This window comes from Cervus canadensis, chromosome 24 (assembly GCF_019320065.1).
Source record: "Cervus canadensis isolate Bull #8, Minnesota chromosome 24, ASM1932006v1, whole genome shotgun sequence".
NCBI lineage: Eukaryota > Metazoa > Chordata > Mammalia > Artiodactyla > Cervidae > Cervus > Cervus canadensis.
The window spans coordinates 25,835,559-25,859,098 of NC_057409.1; the positions used below are offsets into that span (position 1 = coordinate 25,835,559).

Sequence of the window (23,540 nt, forward strand, 5' to 3'; positions counted from 1 at the left end):
TCGAATCCTGACTTGGTAGTTTTCTTCACACTGAGTCTGACTTGTGTACAGTGTACACACATACACAAGACATGTAGTTAAATATCAAAATAAAAAAGTTTTTTATTCATATAAAAATAAGTATAGCACATGCACAATAATATAACTGGAAAAAATAAAAATGAGTACAAAATTGCAAAATATAAAGACAACAAGGAAAGAATATTTTATGACTATTGTCTTGGAAAAAAGATGTGATAAAAAAACTACCCAGAAAAACATTTTTAAAAGATAAATGTAGCATGTTACAAATGCATTCTGGCCTGATTTTGTGCTTGGTCCATAGCATAGAATATCTTAAATTGCTAAAGATTCTATTAATGCTAGTTATTTAGGACTCTTCAGTTTGAAGATCATCCTTTTAGAAATTTTGTCTTTGAAATGAGGTCAAGGTGTAGGCTGTATCTGTAGTTATTGAAATTCCAGGCAAGCATTTTGCAGTAGATAGGATACAATCCTTTATGATTTGATTAAATTTTAACTTGAGTAAATTTGAACTGTTTGCTGGATTTGTAGTCTCAGTCAAGAGGAACTAAAGAGCCTGATAGTTTAAAGAGAATTTTGTCAACTTTAGTATTAAAAGAGCACAGTAACTTTCATTTTTCATATTGTACTGGCTTGGAAATGTCCTTTTGTTCCTTTTTAAATTTAATTTAATTTTGATCTTTTGAAAAAAAATAAGGATGTAAAATACTTTACGTATTAGCCAATGAATAGAAAAATCTTGTAAGGGAATTTTCTGTAAGGCATAGCACCCTATAATCACCCCATAAAAATAAGAAATATTTACAAATGCCAGGTTTTCACTGGTGCAATAAATATGGCAGTGACTTAAATAAGTTATTCAGTACCACTGCTAGAGAAATAGACATGTAAGGAGCTTAACAGCTTTGTTATTCAACTCTGAATATGAATATGAGCTTTACAAAATTATTGAAAAAGAGAACCAACGAAACTGCAGTGGCTTTCAACTGAGGTCAGTTGTAAATCACTCAGATTCTTGGTTTAGACTCAAGAATCAGAGCAAAGCTTTACTGCTTCTCAAAGAGTTTTCAATGAATTTATTTATAAGGCGTGTTTCATAGACTTTAATATTACAAACCTGTGGAAATGACAGCTGTTTCTTCTCTCCAGACCGAGAGGGAAAAGGTAATGTAAAAAGAGGAAGGCAATTTTCACATTAGGAAGAGAAATTTACCTTGAGATTTGTCCAGAAAAGAATATCTGTGGATAATGACACTAACAAGTTTCTAAATATATCTTTTGTGCTATAAAAACTAACACATTGAAAAGATTAAATGAAAACCAAGTTAATGATGATGTCATTAAGTAGTTCATACTAAGGAACCATGTCAGTAGGTAAAACAAGGCTACATTAATGACTTGGTGCAGAAATAAAATCAATTCATAGGATATAAACTTGTTTTAACACCTTGAGAATTTAGGCCTAGTCTTTTTATAATTTGTTTTACACCCTTGGAAGGTAAGGGTTTATGGCTCTGAGGTCATACCTTTACAAAGAAGTAAGTTTCCTTATGATATCTGACTTGTGGATTATTAAAGGCTTGCTTGTTTTAACTTTTTAGGACATTTGAAATAATTCATGTTACTTTGTTTTTCTATCCATATCAAACACTCCAACGATGTCAAAAATGTGAGGAAAAGACAAATTATGTTCTAGTTTCGAAAAATCGTGTTAAAGAAAGTGCTCCATTTTATTAGTGAATTAGAGAAATTATAAGCATAAAGCAGATTAATCCATCATTAAACCATCAATAGAATTAGGGAAGGGAATCAATAAAGCTTGAGACTGAACAAATATAAACTCCAGATACATGAAGAACAAAGAGTTTGGATCCAGCATAAACACGTAAGAAGCATGTTACTTAAACTGTTGGATCCTCTCTGTATGTGTGTGTGTTGATAAACTGTAATGAATCTACCAACAGACAGTGTAACATTGGTCCCCTTTCCCAGCAGGGCTCTACAAATGCAAACACAAAAAGCAAAATGCATTCCTTAAAAGTTCAAGAAAATAAAGTTAATTTATAACATTTGGTGCCTCTCAGTTTATTATCACCTTTATCTAAATCTTTCTTCCATGTCATTACAGTTTATGTTTCTACAATGGGACTCCTAGGAAGGTTCCATTGTAAAGAATCCCAAATTGACCAAATGTCTCATTGCGAGGTCTCGTGGTAGGAGAGCAAACAAGAAGAGAAGGGAAGGACTTACACAAATATATATGTTTGAAATACCCTCAATGTGATCATCACTTTTTAATTAAAACAAATTAACACACCATACTTCCTGCCAATGCAAGGGATGTAAGAGATGCAGGTTCGATTCCTGGGTTGGGAAGATCCCTGAGAGGAGGGCCTGGTTACCCACTCCAGTATTCTTGCCTGGAGAATCCCATGCACAGAGGAACCTGGTGGGCTACAGTTCAAAGGGTTGCAAAGAGTCAGATATGACTGAAGCAATTTAGCACGCATGCATGCACTGTGTCTTACTTTTGTAAACAAGTACTCACCATACAATTTTTGTGTTTGAACAAATTTTGCTTTTTAAACAGAGCTCACATTTATAAAAAGAGAGTCTACTGCTTGGATCACTAATTGGAAAATAACAAGGAAAACAAAGTCATGGGTGGTTTTACCTTTTCTCACTATATATTTGCCATTCTAACAGAGATGCCAATGAAAATAAAAGACAAAGCCACCATACCTTTTAACTAGATACATAGCAGTTATTGTCTTGTTGCTCCAACTTCATTTAATTTCATTGGCCTAGTTTTAAGTACTCAAACCCTCTCAAAACTCAAAATCTTACTACTGCCTTCCTTTGTTAAGAAGATTCTCACCCTTTAACACCATTGTCTTCTTTTTAATAGTGTTCAGTTCCTTCAGGTCAGGTTGGGAAGTGATTTGTCATGACCACAGTTTTCCCAAGATCTTCCCAAAGTAGCGATGAAATAGAATTTTATGTAAAAAATACTGTTTCAGATATATTTTGTTTTATATTTAGTATAATTCAAAGTCATTTCTCCTCATATAAATCAGAAAAATTATTTTAAAAATATCTTTTGGGGTAGGCTTCAATTCAATAAGCATTTATGGGATCCTTTCTTTCTGTTGGGCTTCCCTGGTAGCTCAGCTGGTAAACCATCCGCCTGCAGTGCAGTAGATCCTGGTTCAATTCCTGGGTTGGGGAGATCCCAGGGAGAAGGGCATGGCAACCCACTCCAGAATTCTTGCCTGGAGAATCCCCATGGACAGATAAGCCTGAAGGGCTACAGTCCATGGGGTTGCAAAGAGTTGGGCACCTATGAACAAAGCTAGGGGATGTGATGGAATTCCAGTTGAGCCATTTCAGATCCTAAAAGCTGATGCTGTGAAAGGGCTGCACTCAATATGCCAGCAAATTTGGAAAACTCAGCAGTGGCCACAGGACTGAAAATAATCAGTTTTCATTCCAATCCCAAAGAAAGGCAATGCCAAAGAATGCCAAAAATACTGCACAATTGCACTCATCTCACACACTAGCAAAGTAAAGCTCAAAATTCTCCAAGCCAGGCTTCAACAGTACATGAACTGTGCAACTACAGATGTTCAAGCTGGGTTTAGAACAGGCAGAAGAACCAGAGATCAAATTGCCAACATCTGTTCAGTCATCGAAAAAGTGAGAGAGTTCCAGAAAATTATCTACTTCTGCCTTAATGACTATGCCAAAGACTTTGACTGTGTGGATCATGACAAACTGTGGAAAATTCTTAAAGTGATTGGAATACCAGACCACCTGACCTGCCTCATGAGAAATCTGTATGCAGGTCAAGAAGCAACAGTTAGAACTGGACATGGAACAACAGAGGGGTTCCAAATAAGGAAAGGAGTATGGCAGGCTGTATATTGTCACCGTGCTTATTTAACTTTTATGCAAAGTACACCATGAGAAATGTTGGGCTGGAAGAAGCACAAGCTGGCATCAAGATTGCTGGGAGAAATATCAATAACCTCAGATATGCAGATGACACTAGCCTTATGGCAGAAAGTAAAGAGGAACTAAAGAGTCTCTTGAAAGTGAAAGAGAGTGAAAAGGTTGGCTTAAAACTCAGCATTCAGAAAACTAAGATCATGGCATCTGGTCCCATCACTTCATGGCAAGTAGATGGGGAAACAGTGAAAACAGTGACAGGCTTTATTTTGGGGGGCTCCAAAATCACTGCAGATAGTGATTGTAGCTGAGAAATAATTAAAAGATGCTTGCTTCTGGAAGGAAAGTTATGACCAACCTAGACAGCATATTAAAAAGCAGAGACATTGCTTTGCCCACAAATGTCTGTCTAGTCAAGGCTATGGTTTTTCCAGTAGTCAGGTATGGATGTGAGAGTTGGACTATAAAGAAAGCTGAGCACTGAAGAATTGATGCTTTTGAACTGTGGTGTTGGAGAAGATTCTTGAGAGTCCCTTGGACTGCAAGCAGATCCAACCAGTCCATCCTAAGGGAAATCAGTCCTGAATATTCATTGGAAGGACTGATGCTGAAGCTGAAACTCCAATACATTGGCCACCTGATGCAAAGAACTGACTCATTGGAAAAGACCCTGATGCTGGGAAAGATTGAAGGCAGGAGGAGAAGGCAATGATAGAGGATGCGATGGTTGGATGGTGTCACCAACTCAATGGGCATGAGTTTGAGCAGACTCTGGGGGCTAGTGATGGACAGGGAAGCCTGGCCTGCTGCAGTCCCTGGGGTAGCAAACAGTTGGATGCACTGAGTGACTGAACTGAACTGAACTGAACTAAGCTACTGATATGATTTCATGCTAAGTTCTGAGAGAGATGCCTAGATTAATAGGAGTAATCTTACTGATCTAGAACAGCTTATAGTCCAGAAAAAGAGGCAGAAACACACACCAACTCAACTTAAAAATGGTGTAATAGTGGAAAGGAAAGTTGATCAGGAACATTATGAAAGTAGGTTTTGAAAGTTATCTTGGTTTAAGATCATTATGTTGGTATTTGACACATATTAAAGTGGTCTTGGGTTTTTTGTTACTTCTTGTCAATGATTAAGGCCATATTTACCAGGAATCCTTAGAAGTTCTGTGGTTTTTCCATCACCATCCTTATTCTTTCTTACAACAGTTAAAACACATCTGACTATCTCAGTGACTTAATAAACCAGATGCATTGTTTGGTTTCTGAAAACTGCTTATTCAAAATGAAGAGGTTGAGTGAGCACATTAGAACACATCTACAGGATGGCTGGCTGGGATAAGTAATCATGATTCAACTGTATTTTTCAAGTGCAGAGTTTAACCTTTATATGGTCTGAAGTGAATAACAATTGATCTAATTTCAAAACTATACAAAACTCATTGGAATGTTGACTTAATCACCCTTCTGATACTTGGCTCCATCTTGCAAAGGTGAGGTTGACAAAACAGGAATTCTGAGGTGCCCTTGGGGTATAATAGCAGTATTGGTTTTTAGAGGAGAGTAAAAGTTCAGGCAAGTAGCACTTGAAACTTATCTGTGATGGTGTTTCTTTTATAATTCATTTTTAATTGAAAAGTTTTGAAGTTTGTGAGCTAAGATGATAAATGAAAGGAAAGGGCTTGAATTGAAATGTCCTCATTTCATCCACTTATCCTCCAAAAGATCTTTCCTACTTTAGAAGAGTAACCTTCCCTACCTATAATGCCAACTCAAAGCAACTATTTGGGAAGTCAATCTGCTGCTCCATGATTGACTTACAAGTATATCACCCTAAGAATGGCAGCAACTCAACCATGGTTATAATACACTGGAACCTTGATCCTTCAAATGTGTGGTTGATTAGCAGCCTCAGCGCCACCTGGGAACTTTCCAGAAATGCATCTTTTAGATCCCAGTCCAGGCGTCTTTAATCAGAATCTTCATTTTACCAAGATCCCCAGGTAGTTGGTATGCACATTAAACTTTGAGAAGCACTACAATAGATTTTTGACTTAAAAGGAAAATAAAAAAGAAAAAATATACTTAAAAAATTACACATCCTGCAGAAATTTAGTGTTGGCATTGAGGAGAAACAGCACCATGAATGATTAAGGATCCATAGAGCTTTTTGCATCTGTGTTGTTTTGCCTTGATATTTAAACATGGTGATTTGATCAACAATCACTTCCATAAGAAAAAGAAGCACCATTTCTCTTTCCTCCAGAGTTTTTTGTGGTTCTAAGTCACTGTTTTTGATGGACCAGGGGCCTGCAGTTTGTCTCTGAGACAGAGACAAAGAAGAATAGCTTGCTGCTGACACAAACAAGAGAGCACAGCTCAATAATTCAGCTGCCACCTGCCAACTGATCCTCCGTTTAAACTCAATCCTGGAGATTCCACAGATCCCGACTCTGTCTCACCTGGCCCCTGGTGGACATTCAAAGGACTGGGATGAAAGTTGCTGATAGGGGCAGCCAGGATGATGGCCCAGCAATTGTTGGCAGCTCCTTTCTGCTCACCATTAAGAGCTCTTCCAATCCATCAAGGGTTCCTTTTGAACTTGAACTCACAGACAAATCCCATGCCAGAGTAGTTAATATCTCCAGATCTCCGTACTCTACAATGCTTTGAGCAATAAGGTTAACTTGTGAGCTCATTCACTATTATTTGAGAGCAATTAAAGTTATACACAGATGTGAGTAAGAGAAGAAGAAAGAACCTTCTTCACAGTCTCCACTTCCCAAACCCTCATAAGCTTCAGGGAAAGAAAATAAGATGCAAGGTCCACTTGAAGATACCCAGGGGAACTCAGCCAATGTACCAGATGTTAGGATGATATTTATTAAAGGCAGGGTCTAAACATATGAGTTCAGGTCTTTTATCTTCTACTGCACTCAGCTTACTAGTGAATATAGCCATGTGTCTTTGTGTGTGATCAGATAGGATGTTATTAACAAGCTTATGTTTTGACAATTGCCATGACCATTCATAGAGCCTGGAGTCCATGGGTACCTACATAAACTGCCTCTCACGAGGACTCTTCAATATATCAAAGTAAAGATATGGGCTGGTTACAAGCAAGAGATCCCCTGTGCATAGGTAGTATGTAAATTAGTCTCTTTATTGAAAGTGTTTAGTAAAGGTGTGTGAAAGTTTTGAAGCTGGGATTCCAAAGTTGTTCCCTCTGAGACATGGGGCTAATATTTGATTTATCTGGACTTCATTCCATTGTTCTTAAAATGATGGATTTCAAATTAGTATTCCACTGAACACTGTTCTAGGAAATTATTTTAATACAAAGAAAAGATGGGAAGGTTTACCACATGTAAAACTTTCCGTGTTCAGCTGAGTGGGGAGTACATAGGATTCAACACAGGTAAATGGTCTTCCTTCCTTCAAAACATTCCAACATCTATTATGTGTCAGTGTGGAAGGTGAATATCAAAGGGGAGACACAGTTTGCTGGATCTCCCCAGATCCATGACCTGTGTTCCCTCTCACTGTGGTGTATCTAGCCACATCTCCTGGACCAAGCTAGGGTTTGGTCATGTGGATGATCTCCAAGATTTGTGCCTGGGCTGACATTTCTTGATTCTGTGATCATGGAGGCAACTCATGTTCCTCCTTCATTTCTACCTTGATAGAACTGTCCTAAAGAGTTTCCATCATGGGGAAGTCATTTATATTCTGAGGTACCACACTCTTTACTTTGCATGCCTTCCTAATTGTATATTTAGGTAAAAACAACTAGCTCACAGTTATAAGCCAATCTCAAATGTAGAATAGGCTTAAATATAAATTAACCTATTGGAAGTAAGCTGTTTTATTTTTAAGTATGTTGGGGTCCTTTAATGGACCGGAACCTTGTGGTGCGGAGTCGACGATAAGAAAGTGAAAGAGAGAAAGAGAGAGAGAGAGAGACAAAAAAGACCCGGGGACCTAAGCTCTGATGGAGCAAAGGTGCTTTAATGATTTTTCTATGAGTATATATAGGCTGCAGTACAAGAAACTTCTTTCGGGAATGATAGAGATCAGAAAACCAAATGTACAGCAACCGTTACCAAGGGAACAAGGGGTAACGTTAGTCACAAGGTCAGGAGACAATCTATATCTCAAGTAAGGGGAAGGAGATTAAGCTGTTTTGTCCTAAGGAGAATGTTTACTAAAGGAGACTCATGCTTGCCTCACACAATGACCTCAGTCCCTGGGAGCAGCGTGCATGACAGCGTGCTGTCATGAGACAAAGGACTCATGAGAGACAGCACGTAGGAATCCTCCTGTCAAACATTCCCTGACAAAGTATGATTCACTCCAAAGTAAAATTTGTATAAAATTTACACCAATGGCTTAAAATGAAACCATTTACTTGAAAGACAGAGAAAAAAAAAAAATATATATATATATATATACAATATATATATATCTCCATCTGTTTATCAGGTAGTCAGTTTCAAATGTTTCTGGGGATCTAGCTTCTAAGAGCTCAGAAAAAGTGAAAGTGAAAGTCACTCAGTCGTGTCCAACTCTTTGCAAACCTAAGGATTGGAGCCTGCCAGGCCCTTCTGTCCATGGAATTCTCCAGGCAAGAAATCTGGAGTGGGTAGCTGTTCCCTTCTCTGGGGGATCTTCCCAAATCAGGGATTGAACCCAGGTCTCTGGCATTTCAGGCAGATTCTTTACCATCTGAGTCACCAGGGAAGCCCTCTAAGAGCTCAGACTTGAATCATTTTTCTCTAAATAAATAATATAGTTGTGACAGCCATATGGAAAACATTTTATTGGGAAGATATTAAAATTAGAAAATTGTATGCCTAAGGTGTTTGTATTAAAGCTTGGTAATTGAATGTTAATACACCTTGAAAAAATGCCAGTTCAGTATATAATGTGTCCTGCTTAAATGACTCATTATAGTATATTATTAAATTTTGAAGAATTCTAGGATCAAAGGAATTTCAGGTGAAAAGACAGCAGATTAAAGTTTTAATGTCTTATGGCTTCTAAAAGCTGTGCTAGAATTAGAAAGAAATAATAGATTTCCAATTTGGTTTCAACAGAAAACGATGAAAACATCATTTTCACTGTCAGTTTCAGAGGGCTCTCTCAAGCTGAAAATTATTGGCTTTTTTTTTCCTCCTTTTCAAAACTATAAGTAAACTTTTTTATTTTTTAAAATGACTCATTCAGTTCACATCCACTTGAGGGGGAAATTGGTAAGTTATTTAACTTCAAAATAAGCTACATCCCAGCCTTCATTAGGGTGGTTCCTGGAATCAGTCTAATTTTGAGTCCTCATTCCTGGCTAAAGCTTATTATTACTAGAAGAATATGTGCTGACAGGCAGAGACAAAAAGGTTATGGAGAAGGTCACTTTTAAACAGAAATATGATTTATATACTATAAAGCACTCCATTATTATTAGACAGGAATGGAAGTGCAGGGAAAGAATATGGGACTTGAAAAGTCTTTTATTTCTGAAAGTTCAGACAGATTTTAGGGGGAAATTGTGCCATGAAATTCTGTTTCACCAAGAATGAGGCTGCATGGTGGGCAGTGAAGACAAAACGAGAGACTGATCTACAAACCAAAGTAATCGTATTATGTTTTAGGTTAGACTAGCTAAAACACTTGATTTTGTCTTGGTAGGGAGAAATTATATTTATGCACATAAACGTGAAAGTGAAAGCTGCTCAGTTGTGTCCAACTCTTTGCAACCCAGGCCAGAATTCTCCAGGCCAGAATACTGGAGCAGTTAGTTGCTCCCTTCAACAGGGGGTCTTTCCAACCCAGGGGTCGAGCCCAGGTTTCCTGCATTGCATGCAGATTCTTATACCAGCAAATCTGCGGCTGAACATGGTGTTTTAGGCAGCTCAGAGACGCTACCTTTTCAGTGCTCAGAGTTTTGTATGTTTTCTTATTGTTTTATTTTTTCTATTTGGGGGTGGGGAGGACAGGATGGAAGAAAAGGGGAGGGGAGAGAGAGGAAACCTTATTATATCTTTGCGCCAACGTTAGAATATGATAGATTTTCAAGAGTCAAAACCTGCTTTAGACATATATACTAAATGCTGAAAAACAAAAGAAGGCTAATAAATTTAAATGACATCACAAACCACAAAACAGGCCCTGTTACTTTACTGAAGTTAAAGACATCTTATTGGCACAGGGAAGATGGTTTTCTTGCCTGGAGCAGAGTCCCAAGTTCTTCAGTTTATCCATCTGCAACCGGTTGACTATGTTTCACATTGGTGATGAATTATACTCCGTTTCCTCAGTCTAATCCTTTTCATTTATTTATGTTTTATGGAGGAAACATAAAAGCCTTCTTAGAAAAATCCAACTGTTTTTGATAAACCTTGTCATGTGCAAATAATGGAGCCTTGTCAGGGCCAAGCTTTCCTGGAAATTTATACCTTCTAATAATAATTAAAAGGGAAAAAAAAGAAAATCAGGAACAAATAAGAAGTATATTGAATTGGATTCAAAGCATGTTTGTGGCTTTGAATCAGTGGCAATAAAGCATTTTCTATCAAAAAATGTTTAAACATGGCAGTGGAACTAAAATCCATGTTCAGTTTGAATTTGGGATTTTTCAAATAGTGAAACCATGACTTCAGTTTTGAAGCCTAAGGAAGAAAGAAAACATTTAGTTCTCAGTGAAGCATTAGATGAATAGTCTGGATCTGGAACAATGAGAAAGAACTGGGCAGTAGGATAAAGCTTGATGAAGGACCTTAAAATAGGCTGCTAAAAACAGTCCTCAGCAAGAGGTTTTTATTTCTAAAGAAGTAAAATTTATAGAAACAAAGACAAGCATTTTAGCTATGGTCATGCATATGTGGGTTTTGAGTGTCTATGTATTTTTTTCTAAGGTTTGAAAAATATGTTAATATTTTTCTAATCAGTAGCAATGGTTAGTAAAGTCTACAAATTGAATATTCTAGGGAAAAAATGGCCAATTGTGTGTTGATCTCTGTCTTTGACTTCTTTGTATATTTCTGTTAAATAAATTGAAACTCTTTAGTTAATTATGGGTTCTATTTAATAGATTTCCTTTACTTTGAAATTTGAAGGTAATGTTTTACTCCTATCTTTCCCCCACCCCCAGACCCTCTAGAGCTTCTATTTATGGTAGAAGTTCTCAACAATGAATATTTATTAGAATTTTCTAGGAGCCTCTAAAAACATTGATGCTTGGCTTACCTCAAACCAGCTGAAGTCAAGACTTCAGGGTCTTGGTCATCTCTGTTTTCAAAAGTTCTTCAGGTGATTCTAATGCACAGTGAGGTTGAGCCCCACTGCTCTGCGGGATTATATCAGAATCCTATTAGAGGGAAATATCATCGTAGGACAAAGAGCCTTATGCTCAGTTAAAAGGTAGAATTCTTCCCAGTTTCCATCCTTGCAGGGTGAGGAGGCAGGATAGGTATTGAGAATTCATAGAGTTATGAGTTCAAATCCAGGTTCTGCTTTTTACTTAAAATGTGATCTTGATCTTGCCTATAAAAGAGATTGATTGGTAACATTTATAGAGGGTTGTGGGGAGATTAAATAAGACAACTTAAGAATGCCAAGGATGCTGGAGAAGAAGCCAGACTGCATCCATACTGTAAATGGATTTGTCAGGAGAGCACCTGATCCATGCAGTTGATGAAAGATGTCACCTGCTGTCTTAGTTGAAATGGCCTTTGGGTGCAAATGCAGCAGTAAAAGCAGAAATTGCTCTGTGGCCAAAAGGAAATATTATCACTTAATTATTAAAATAAATAAATAGATCACCTCTGAGACCTACACATGGTACATTATAAGAGATTAGAAGCTTCATGGCCACCTAGTCTTTCCATCGACTTGGAAGATGCTCCAATGCAGAAATCAGGAAAACCACAAAGGTAAGTGTCCTTAAGCACCTCCCCTCCCACCTGGATCTTCTCAAAGGATTCCTAAAGAGAGATTCTGTATTCACAACTATCACTGGGACCCTTTAGCCTCCCTGGGTGGCTGGTGTATTCAATGTTGCATTGCCCATGTCAAACATCTTGCAGAGGGCTGCCATCTACAGCTATTCCACAAATGTTACTTCCCCTCCGTTCACACCACGTCATGTTCCCCTTCATTACCTCATTTTTGTGTTTGGTGTTTCTAGCACTCAAAATCTTCTTGGCATTCTTTTTACTACTTGACCTCATACACTTTCCATGTGGCTGATTGCTCAGTGCAGTTTCATTGATTGTATTCATTCTCTAAGACTGCCATACAAAATATGGCAGACTTAGTGGCATAAATAACAGAAATTGATTTTCTCACAGTTCTGGAGGCCAGATGTGTGAGACCAAGGTAGTGGCAGGATTCGCTCCTTCTGAGGGCTGCAAGGGGAAGCTCAGTCCCAGACCTCTCTCCTTGGCTTATAGACGCTCTCTCCTTCCTGTGTCCCTTCGCACTATTGTCCCTCTATGTGAGTCTGCATCCAGATTTCCTCTTCTTTTTCTAAGGACACCACTCAGATTGGAATAGGGCCCACCCTAACAAACGCATTTTAATGTAGTCACTTCTGTAAAAAGTCAGTCTCCAAATATAGTTACATTCTGTGGAAATGGGAGTTAGGACATTCAACACATGAGTTTTGAGTGGAATGGCAGGGAGAACACACATAATTCAGCCACAACATCAGCTACATCATGGATGGAGGGAATACATGTTTGATGGAGAGAGAATTTATTCATGCATGCTAAGTTGCTTTAGTTGTATCTGACTCTTTGCAACTCTCTGGACTATAGCCTGCCAGGCTCCTTTGCCCATGGGGTTTTCCAGGCAAGAATACTGAAGTGGGTTGCCATGCCCTCCTTCAGGGTATTTTCCCAACCCAGGGATCGGACCTGTGTCTCTTCAACCTCCTGAATTAGCAAGCCGGTTCTTTAGCACTAGCGCCACCAGGAAGCCCCTTGAGAATGTATGCATGTGTTCAGAACTTCTGGAAGTATCTCTATGAGATAAGCATATTTAGTAACCCTGAATTTTACACATGGATTTCTTAAAATGTAATTCTTATTTATTTTTTTTCCTGGAATAATAAAGACAAGATTAAAAGACCAAACAAATTTGTGGATTGTTTTCCTCTTTGCTTAAATACTTTCCAGCTAGGTCCTTCAACAGCTATACACATTTTAAGACAAAGATAATGCTTTTGATATTTTTAATCTTAGACATCTCCTTCCTAATCTCTTTTGGTGCAAGTGAGTTCACATTTTTATTGGTGTTATTGTTCAGTTGCTCAGTCATGTCTGACTCTTGGTGAGCCCATGGACTACAGACACATGTTCGATCTTTGGGTCCCAAAGACTACAGCGTGCCAGGCCTCCCTGTCCTTCACCATCTCCCGGAGTTTGCTCAAACTCATGTCCATTGAGTCAGTGATGCCATCTAACCATCTCATCCTCTGTCATCCTCTTCTCCTCCTGTCTTCAATCTTTCCCAGCATCAGCGTTTTTTCCAATGAAAAGACCTGGCCTAAAAAAAAAAAAATTGACTCCCCATGTGAGCTCTGTATGTCCCTGTCTTGGGTGGAGGGTAAGACTGTGGGTGACAGGCATTCAGAGCTGGCTAAACTAGGATGACATTAAGTCTGCATTCATTTGAGGAGTATCACGCAAACCAGCAGGACACTGATTAGGAGCCAGATCAAGAGTGAAAATGCTAGACAATTCCTTTAATTTCCAAAGTGCCTGAGGAAATCAGTGGATTGTTCTGCTTCGTGGTAAAGGCATGCAATCTAGTCATTGATGCTTCCACCAGCTGTGGATAGTGAGGCCAAATAAATGAAAATAATTATGCCCTGAAAAATACCTTTTCTTTAGAATTAGAACTACCACCGAAGACTGGCTTCATGGAATATTCCCTGGTTTAATAGTGAATTTTTGTGTGTGAATCATTGGGACTAATAAGCATATTGTAAATAAGAAATATTTTTATGTTTCAAAGATTAAAAAAATAGCAGAATTATGAAACTTCTCAAAGGTTTCCCTAACAGTATCTGGAGTATTCAACCAGGATGGACTGTATACAATTTTTATGATGTGAACGTATGTCATTTTTGTATACAAGCACACTTGCTGCTGCTGCTGCTGCTGCTGCTGCTAAGACACTTCAGTCATGTCCGACTGTGTGACCCCATAGAAGGCAGCCCACCAGGCTCCCCCGTCCCTGGGATTCTCCAGGCAAGAACACTGGAGTGGGTTGCCATTTCCTTTTCCAATGTGTGAAAGTGAAAAGTGAAAGTGAAGTCGCTCAGTCGTGTCCGACTCTTAGCGACCCCATGGACCGCAGCCCACCAGGCCCCTCCGTCCATGGGATTTTCCAGGCAAGAGAACTGGAGTGGGGTGCCATTGCCTTCTCCGAAGGCACACTTAGCATGACCTAAATAGTTTCTGTGTACCAAAAATAAATAAATAAATGAAACAGTCTATTATTCATGTAGCTCATTGCCTTACCTTCCAGCTTTTGTCTTATTTTCTAATTTTTCTCATGTAATTATTATTGACTTGTGAAATTTATAACAATGACACCTATATTGGAATTTTTAGTAACAAAGTAATATTAAATATTGGTGCCATCAAAACTAAATTTTACTAGTGATCCATCAAAATTATCTTCAAATATGTTAGCCATAATCATTTCAAACTAATTTTAAATCTTAATTATAGCTTTCATTTAGCCATATGCCTCACTCTGGATATGGAGAAACAGCAGCTGATTAGTGGCATTCCAAAAGTTATAATAAGTGAAGAACATGTTTTAAAATAATGATGACAATGTCTTGGATATAAATCATTCTGAAGTTTCTGAGTTTAAGTTAGATTTAGCAAGGATTGTTGGAGGAAGAAGAGGGAGAAAAAGTAGCCACTGTTCCTAAAATTTATTTGAAAGGAAAAATATTTAAATTTTACTACATCTTCTGAAAATTTGAAACTCAATTTTTTTCCACCTATGACATCCCACTTTGCTAAAAAATGCCATAAGTCAAAAACATATTCCATTATCCATTTTTTTTTGTCTTTAAATATAAAGCAGCATTTGTCTACCCCTATTGACTCACATATATTTCCACATGTACCATGGTGTACACCCACTCTTTAGTCTCTAATTGGTTTTGAAATTGAACTCTTTCTCTCTTCATTCATATTTGCTAAAGTGTAATTCACACAAGTAAATTGGAAAACATAGCTCAGTAACTTCCAGTGAAAAAGGAGACCCTAGCCGGGAATAAGGGCCCATACTTTATATAAGAGGGGTTTGATAAATGTATATTTTTGCTATTCATTTGGGGAAAAATTCAAGAGGCATTCTGAGATTTGGAGAAACGTATTTGCCTTTCAGATATGTTAACACTTAAAAATAGGCAGCCTTTAAACTTGGGTCTGTGTAGCAAGCAAGTGCCTCCAGATGAGAGAATTTCCAACCAGGTAAAGTTCTCACCTGGCAATTTAGAAATTTAGGTTCTGAACAGCTAAATAATCAAATAGATCTGCAAACCTCTCAGTGAACCCTGGCCAACTCTTAGATGAGTTTTCAGCAAACCTGGGCTGAGTTTGGAGAAATCCAAAGCAATTTTATGGTTGCAGATGGAAACCAGGCCCAACTCAGCAATTTAAATGAACCTGAAACTCCAGGGCCATCTCAAGGGTTCTGAACCCAAGCAAACCAAAACAAAATAATGATTCCCAGGGAACACTGCAAGCCCTCAGTGCATTGTCTTGGCAAAAGCTGGACACAGATTTATTCTATATTATTCAAAAGTGGTAAACGAGAAAATTAAGAAAGATTTCCTAAATGGATTATCTGGAAGGTCTGTGTGATTCAGAGGCAAAACCAAGAAATTTTCAGGCATTGCTCCCCTCACACAAAGTTTTCAGAAAATAATTGAGAATTTTTAACCACTATGACAACTACATAAAGACATTAACTATTAGACGTAGGGCCAGAATGGCTTTCCCTAAAGTGAACCATTCTGGCCATAGTCTTTGACATCTGGATTCAAACCTCATTCAGGTGTTCTGGTTGACCACTGGGCTCCACATGATGTCGGGTCAGTGCCTTGCATGCTTGGTGTAGCTGAACATCTTTCTTATTTTGAGAACACCTGGAATCCAGGCAACTAGAAAAAGAATTTTTTGACTTTTTCCTTAGGGCTTTCATAAATAACTATGTCAATAGTTCACAAGAAAGGGCTGTGTGTATGTGTGTGTGTGTGTGTATCTGTTTTTCAGTCATGTCTTCTGGAGGATCTAGGAAATATAACTTGAAAAAATAACTTTTATTATTGAATCAGCTTTTAATGTCCTATGTATACATGTGTGCTTAGTCTCTTCAGTCGTACTCTCTGTGACTCTTTGGACTGTAGCCCACCAGGCTCCTCTGTCCATGGGATTCTCTAGGCAAGAATACTGGAGTGGGTTTCCATGACCTCCTCCAGGGGATCTTCCCAACCCAGGTATCAAACCTGTGTCTCCCGCATCTCCTGCATCACAGGCAGATTCTTTATCACTGAGCCACCAGGGAAGGCCCTTTAATGTCCTAATGAAATCCATGAATTTTTCATTTGATTGACTCTTGGTTTCAAAAGTATCAAAAGTGTACAGATCAAAGTATCCCAAATTGTATATAGAAGGAAGAGAAGAAAAATTACAGTGACAAGTGTATATTGGAAACTAGATATGCTCATGTGATATCTATTTCTTAGAAATTGTGTAAGAATTAAATAAGAAAAATTCCAGTTCCCATTATATGAAGGAAACTTGATAATTGTTAACTCTTATATCCACCATAATTATCATCACCACCATAATCATCATCATTGCTACCATTATTTCTCTCTCATCAGGGCCCATTGCCAGGAATACCAATGCCCTCACTTGCCTTTGGCCAAATAGAGACATAGGAGGAATGTGTTTTCTCTGTTTTTATGTCCCAGTTTTCATTCTTGGTCCCATTTCTTGAAGTGCTACTGCAGTCCACCCACTGGGAGTCCATAATTATTCTCATGTTCTTACCAACTCTTTTGATTAAAATTCTCCTAAATAATCTCTGTCAATCTCCCCTTTAGAGAAAATGACTGTGTTTGTGCACGCTTGGTCACTCAGCCATGTCTGACTCTTTGCAACCCTATGGACTGTAGCCCACAAGGCTCCTCCCTCCATAGGATTCTCCATGCAAGAATACTGGAGTGGGTTGCCATTCCCTCCTCCAGGGATCTTCCTGAGCTGGGGATCGAACTCAAATCTCTGTTGTCTCCTGCATTGGAAGGCAGGTTCTTTACCACTAGTGCCACCTGGGAAGCCCCAGAGAAAAGGACTACTCACTTTTAAATGTTCTGTGAAACATGATATAAGCAAGTTGTTTAATATAATAAGTGAAATTAGAATCTCTGAGATTGGAACTTTTTAAAATCTTTTTAAAGCCTTTCCCCTATCTCCCCAACTTTGTGATCCTAAAATGTAGACAGAGTTGAAAACTATGGCTTCACACAAATTAACATAACTCTACCTATGCTATAGATATCCAGAGATTCTTAATAATCAAATATTCACACATTGATTAAAAGATTGTTTTATCACAGTATATTTTCCTGCAATAAATTTTCCAATTTTTTGCAATAAAATTTTTTGCAATAAAATATTTGCAATAAAATTCCAAATTTATTGCAGAATAAATTTTTCCAATTTATTCTTCCAAGAGAAGAATGATATTTAACAGGAATCATACATTTTCAAGTTAAGTTCCTATAGGCAATATTTAACAATCTGGTTTACTCTGAGACCTCTCAAGTTGTCACCCAAGCAAGGAATTGACTCTGGATTGCCAGTGGTCCATAGATCATGGTTTGTGAGCCATTCACCTAGGAGTTTGAGTTTTATAGTTATGAAAAGTAAACCGAAGAGCAATTTTTTTTCTCATTACCCAAATTTCTAAAAGAGATATCTGTAAGAAACTTTATTCAGTAAGCATTTACTTAATTTTCCAATAGTCAAGGCACTAAGGACTGGTGTTAGAGATACAGAAAGGAATAGATATCAATTCCTTTTCTTATGTTCTCAGTAGAGGGAAAAAGTATAGACCATTAAGTTCACATATAGATACCCTACTCTTTTTCAAACCACAGTCTCTGACTTAGCAATCAGAAAAATAAGTTCTTGAGAAGCAAAATATATTTGAAGGAAGAGTATTTTCAAATCTTTCTCTCCTGGTCTACTTTTAAGACGTGAAGAAATATGATTATATTTATGGAGTTCAAATGATAGGGAAAAATACAACCATCCTATTTGCTGTTGTTGTTGTTCAGTCACTAAGTTGTGTCTGACTCTTTGCAACACGTGGCCTGCAGCACACCAGGCTTCCTTGTCCTTCACTGTTTCCTGGGATTTGCTTAGATTCATGTCCGTTGAGTTGGTGATGCTACCCTCTGCTGCCCTCTTCTCCTTTTGCCTTCAATCTTTCCCAGTATCAAAGTCTTTTCCAATGAGTTTTCTCTTCATATCATGTGGCCAAAGTATTGGCGCTTCAACTTCAGCATTTGTTCTTCCAATGAATATTCAGGGTTGATGTCCTTTAGGATTGACTGGTTTGATCTTCTTGCAGTCCAAGGGACTCTCGAGTCTTCTCCAGTAACACAGTTCGAAAGCATCAATTCTTTAGCACTCAGCCTTCCTAATGGTTCAACTCTCACATCCATACATGACTACTGGAAAACATCATTGCTTTGATTACATGAATCTTTGTCAGCAAAGTGATGTCTCTGATTTTTAATACACTGTCTAGGTTTGCCATAACTTTTCTTCCAAGGATCAAGCGTCTTTTAATTTCATGCCTGCAGTCACAATCACAAAACCAATAGTGGTTTTGAAGCCGAATAAAATCATCCTATATCACTTCCCAAATCATTCTAGGTCAAGTCAGTGCATAAGGTGTTATTTGCCCTTTTGTTTGTTTGTTGGTTTGCCTTTTGTAAGCTTGTTTTATTGAGTACTTATCAAGTGCCAAGGATTGCCCTAGCCCTTTCATTCATTATCTCATTTAATTCTCCTACAACACTATAAGGTAGGTATGATTATTACTTAACCTTTGCAGACAGGGAAACTGAAGCCAGAAGAGGATTGACACGCTTGCAAGTAGCCCATCAAATATCTGAATCTCAGCAATCCTGCTCCAGGGTGTGTGTTGTTAAGTGTTACCCTACAGCTTCTGTGCACATTATCAGGTTAACTATTCTAAGCGTGGGCAGTAGAGAAAGTTGGTTAACTTTGTTCAAGCCTGTATTTGACCATTTTATTTTATTGTGTTTGCTGTTGAGACAAATCTACTGACTCCCTGGAGGGTAGTGTCCCATAAAACAGAGGGTGGGGATTACTGACTTAATGCATGACACTTGGTTTTCTGTTCTTTCATGTCTTCATCCTTGCTGATCCCTTGTATATACGCTAGTGGTTTTAGACTGAAGATTCAAAAACACAAGAGGACTCATGGCAATGCGCTTAGGATTTCTGAGTTTTAAGGATGCTGTCATCAGTACCTGGGAGGGCCATGTGGGAGTGAAATGAATTGCACAACATGTGCTCACATCTCAAGCAGACAGCAGTCTGCTTGCTCCTGTTGGCTTTCTGAGCTCCGGGTCTACGTAACATCCACCCACCTTAATGCTTTCTTTTTATATCCCGGCTGCTGTGTTAGTGCTTATGAGTGTAAAATAAAGCAGCTGCAGCATGACCAAAAGTGTGACCAAAACTGCCTCCACTACCCCTTCTGTAGAGATGCTAAATCGGTTAGATGCAGGCGCATTGTACCCAGTCAGCAAGCAAAGTAGCTCAGGAGATTTGCAGGGAGAACCACTCCTGAGTGGTGATTCCATACACACTTAAGAGCTAGTTCAACTTTGACTCCAATCTGAATGTGACCAACAGATGAAATCTGTCTCTGAAATCTACATCTGACATGATTCTCACACATGTCCTCTTCTCCTTTTACCACAATCACTATCATAGGAACAACCCTCATCATTGCTTGCCTATTTATCCTCAACAGCTCTGTAAGTGTTTCTGACACTCCATTGTGCATAGAAACCTTTGGAAGAATGTGTTTAAAAATGCATCTCTAGACCATTTTTAGTTCTGTTTATTGGATCAAGAAGGGACTCAGTAATCTAAGCAATCTATATTTCTTTGATTAGTCATTCCCATGTAAGGTTTGTACAGGTTGCTCTCACTTTGAGAAATTGTTACAGGCTATTATATAAAATGCAGTGTTAACACAGCTTGATTTTTCTCCACAAAGAATGTCTCCCTTTCTGCAACAGAAAATAGGTATGAAATTGGAATGAACATGAGAAGGGACTTTTAAACTCAAAAGACAAAGTAGGAGGGTCAAAGGGAATTTGTGGATCTACTGTAGATACCAGATTTTTTGTGAGGGGGAGGGGAAATCTGGGGAAGTGACTGTATAAACACATACAAATAATTGGATTTGAAAGATTAGGCTAATGGTGGTGTGGAGCTCCCTGTTTCAGTATTAAGTTAGATGGAGTCACCATAACTTGGACAGAAACCACCAATTTTTTCATCTTCTTTACTTAAAACAAAATTGTACATTAAGCAGTGTGATCCTTGCAGCAGGGAGCAGAGAAAACATCAGATTTAAAGAAGCCTCTTCTCTAAAAGAGAAAGTCACTTTTCAACAACTTCAGTGACAGAAGCAGTGGCAGCAGAAAACAGATTATCTCATTTCCAACCCCCTTGGCCTGTAGTCCCTTGTTCAGAATCATGATTATTCTCTTTGGACTGATTTATATCACTCTTCCTCCCTTGTGGCTCAGCTGGTAAAGAATCCACTTGCATTGCGGGAGACCTGGGTTCAGTCCCTAGGTTGGGAAGATCCCCTGGAGAAGGGAAAGGCTACCCACTTCAGTATTCTGGCCTGGAGAATTCTATGGACTCTATAGTCCGTGGGGTCACAAAAAGCTGAACACTGCTGAGTGACTTTCACTTTCACTTGTATCGTTCTTAGACTATTGGTGGAAGTAGGTCTGGAGAAAGGGCGTGGAGTCCCTTCTTATCTGAGAGATGGAGGCTTAAGTAATTAAATTTCAATGTTAAAAAGAGTCATAGCATTATTCATGCTCCAAGCAATAAAGCAAACGATGTGCCTGAACACACTATTTCCCCACTTAAACAAACAATTTGTCTCCATTGCTTAGTCCACATGGCTCTGATGCCACAATATGGCATGAAAGGTTCTTCACAAATAGTCCCAGCTTCACCTGCCTCACGCTTAAACTCTTGCAGTTTGGTCATATTGGAGTATTTTCTGTCTTTTAAATTGCTGAGTGTTTTTATTTCCATGTTTCTTTTCTCTCATTTCTCCATTTTTTACCTGTAAATTAAAACTATTTATTCTTTAAAACAAATATTAAATGGAGCTTTCCTTTTGGATAAATAGCCAAATGAATAAATTTTCAGATGAGAAAAAAATTCAGAGCAATGCAATTTTCTCCTAAAACCAAAAAGTTAATCAGTGCTGTGAATATGGTTGGAAGTCTAGTTCCCCGACCCTAAGCCCTTATGCCAGAGGCATCCTCATTCAGACTCTCAATTATGCCACTCTGGTCCAATTTTTCATAACAATGTTTACCTGAATCTCAAATGACCTGCCCAACTCATGTTTCACCTGATGCACTGTGTGCATTGCCACTGTAACTTAGAGATACCTGTACACTACAGCTCCCATCACCTTTCCCAGACCTTAGACAACCCTGGTTCTAACTGAGATAAACTGCCAGTTAGAATAGTTAGAACTAGTTAGTTCCCTGGTCACTTTATTATCAAGCTATATAAATATATGGAAAAGAGACTAGCCAATTAAAGTGTTCCAAATTTAAGACCTTTCTAATCCTTAGTTACTGCCCTTACTTTGGGACATGACAGTCCAAAACGATGCTCTATTCCTGAGGCACAGGGAAAAGAGCCCACCTCGGACTAAAGAGCACAGAAGAGGTGGAAGGGAGTGAACATAAGATGAACTTCACCCAAGGTTCACTGTGCTTCCTGAACTACAGTTTCAATTTTAGAAAAGACATCTGGTAAAGTAAATTTTGTAAGGGGAGAAGAAATATAAATTTACCTTGAAGGGTGCCTGGAGAGAGAGGAATCTGATTTTAGAATTTAGAATATGAACATTCTAGCTTGCTGGATTGTCACTTTATTTATGCTCATGCTTAACTCAACTGTAGCTTCTGGGTATTTTTTATGTCATTAAACACCAATGGTATAACCAAGAGAATAGAAAGTGAGATGTTGCTTTGTTTACTTTTGTTGCCATTCAGCATTTCATCTCATAGCCCACAGGAGACTTCTGGCTATATTCACAATGATGGTGGCAGAAGTTTAAATAAATGCAGCAGGATCCCACCGGTTCACAGTGCAGTAAATCTGAATGCATGGATGGAAAGTCTCTTGAAAGCTTCTTTTTCATAGATGTGAAGCCATTAATATTTTATTTTTCCTTAGTTTTGTGGTGGGAACAAATTTAGAGAGCGAAAACTACAAGCCAAGATGCAAAGATTCTTGCACTAGAACTTGAGCTAAGTTCTTGTCATTTTTTAATCCATCCAATTGGAAAGAACAGATTCTTAAAAATGGAAAAATACTAAATCTTCTCTGAAAAAACCCATTGTAAGTTAGAGCCATAAGGAGCCTTGTTGATTGAGTTTAACTTGTTGATTTGTAAGTGAGTCACTTGACCTAGGTATCCTTTTCAAGGTCACACAGCTAGTTGATGGCATCGGTAGGTCTGGAACCCCAGTCTCCTAACTCATTGCTGGGTGATTTTTACACAATGCTTCCTGCTCACCAACCCCCCTTACCCCCCCCCCAAAAAAAACAAACCTCATCAGATGAATTCTTTCCTGGGAGACATAGGACACAATTGATGAGCAAGTGCACAAGTGTAGGATAGAAAGCGTGCAAGCACAAAATGTGTACATGTAACACTTTTCTGGCTATAGCACTGTGAGATGAGGAGCTCTTGTCTACACCCCCAGCCCTGTGATCCAAGGGCCCTCTGCAGTTGGTGAAGATCTTCAGATTCAAGCAAGCAGACAGCCATAGCTATGGTGCACTGCAATTGAAGCAATGCCCTCATCAAGGTGAACAATTCCTCTGGAGATCAAGCCATGCACACTGCGTTATAAGCTACTGAAGCTTTTTCTGCTTCTGGGCAAGGAGTGATTTTCTAGGGTGGACATCTGAGTCTCAGTGAAGGGAGGTGATCACATGGCCCAGATTTATACCATCTGCCAGTCCATCTCCAAACCCTTCATAGCCTGTTAGCAGAAACATGTAGATGAGGCTTCTAAGACTCACCCAGTATGAGCAGCAGATTCTGCTGATAGCTGATCCTCAGCACTGTGAATCCAAAATGTTTGTAGGCCCTGGTACCTGTGCTCACTTCCAGAAATCCAGCAAATGAACTCATCATGAGGGTCTA

General features: G+C 38.5%; 1 pseudogene; it reads left to right on the forward strand.

The window, feature by feature from the left end:
• Positions 1-11,810: 11,810 nt before the first annotated feature.
• Positions 11,811-23,522, forward strand: LOC122426129 (annotated as a pseudogene).
• The last annotated feature ends 18 nt before the right edge of the window (positions 23,523-23,540 follow it).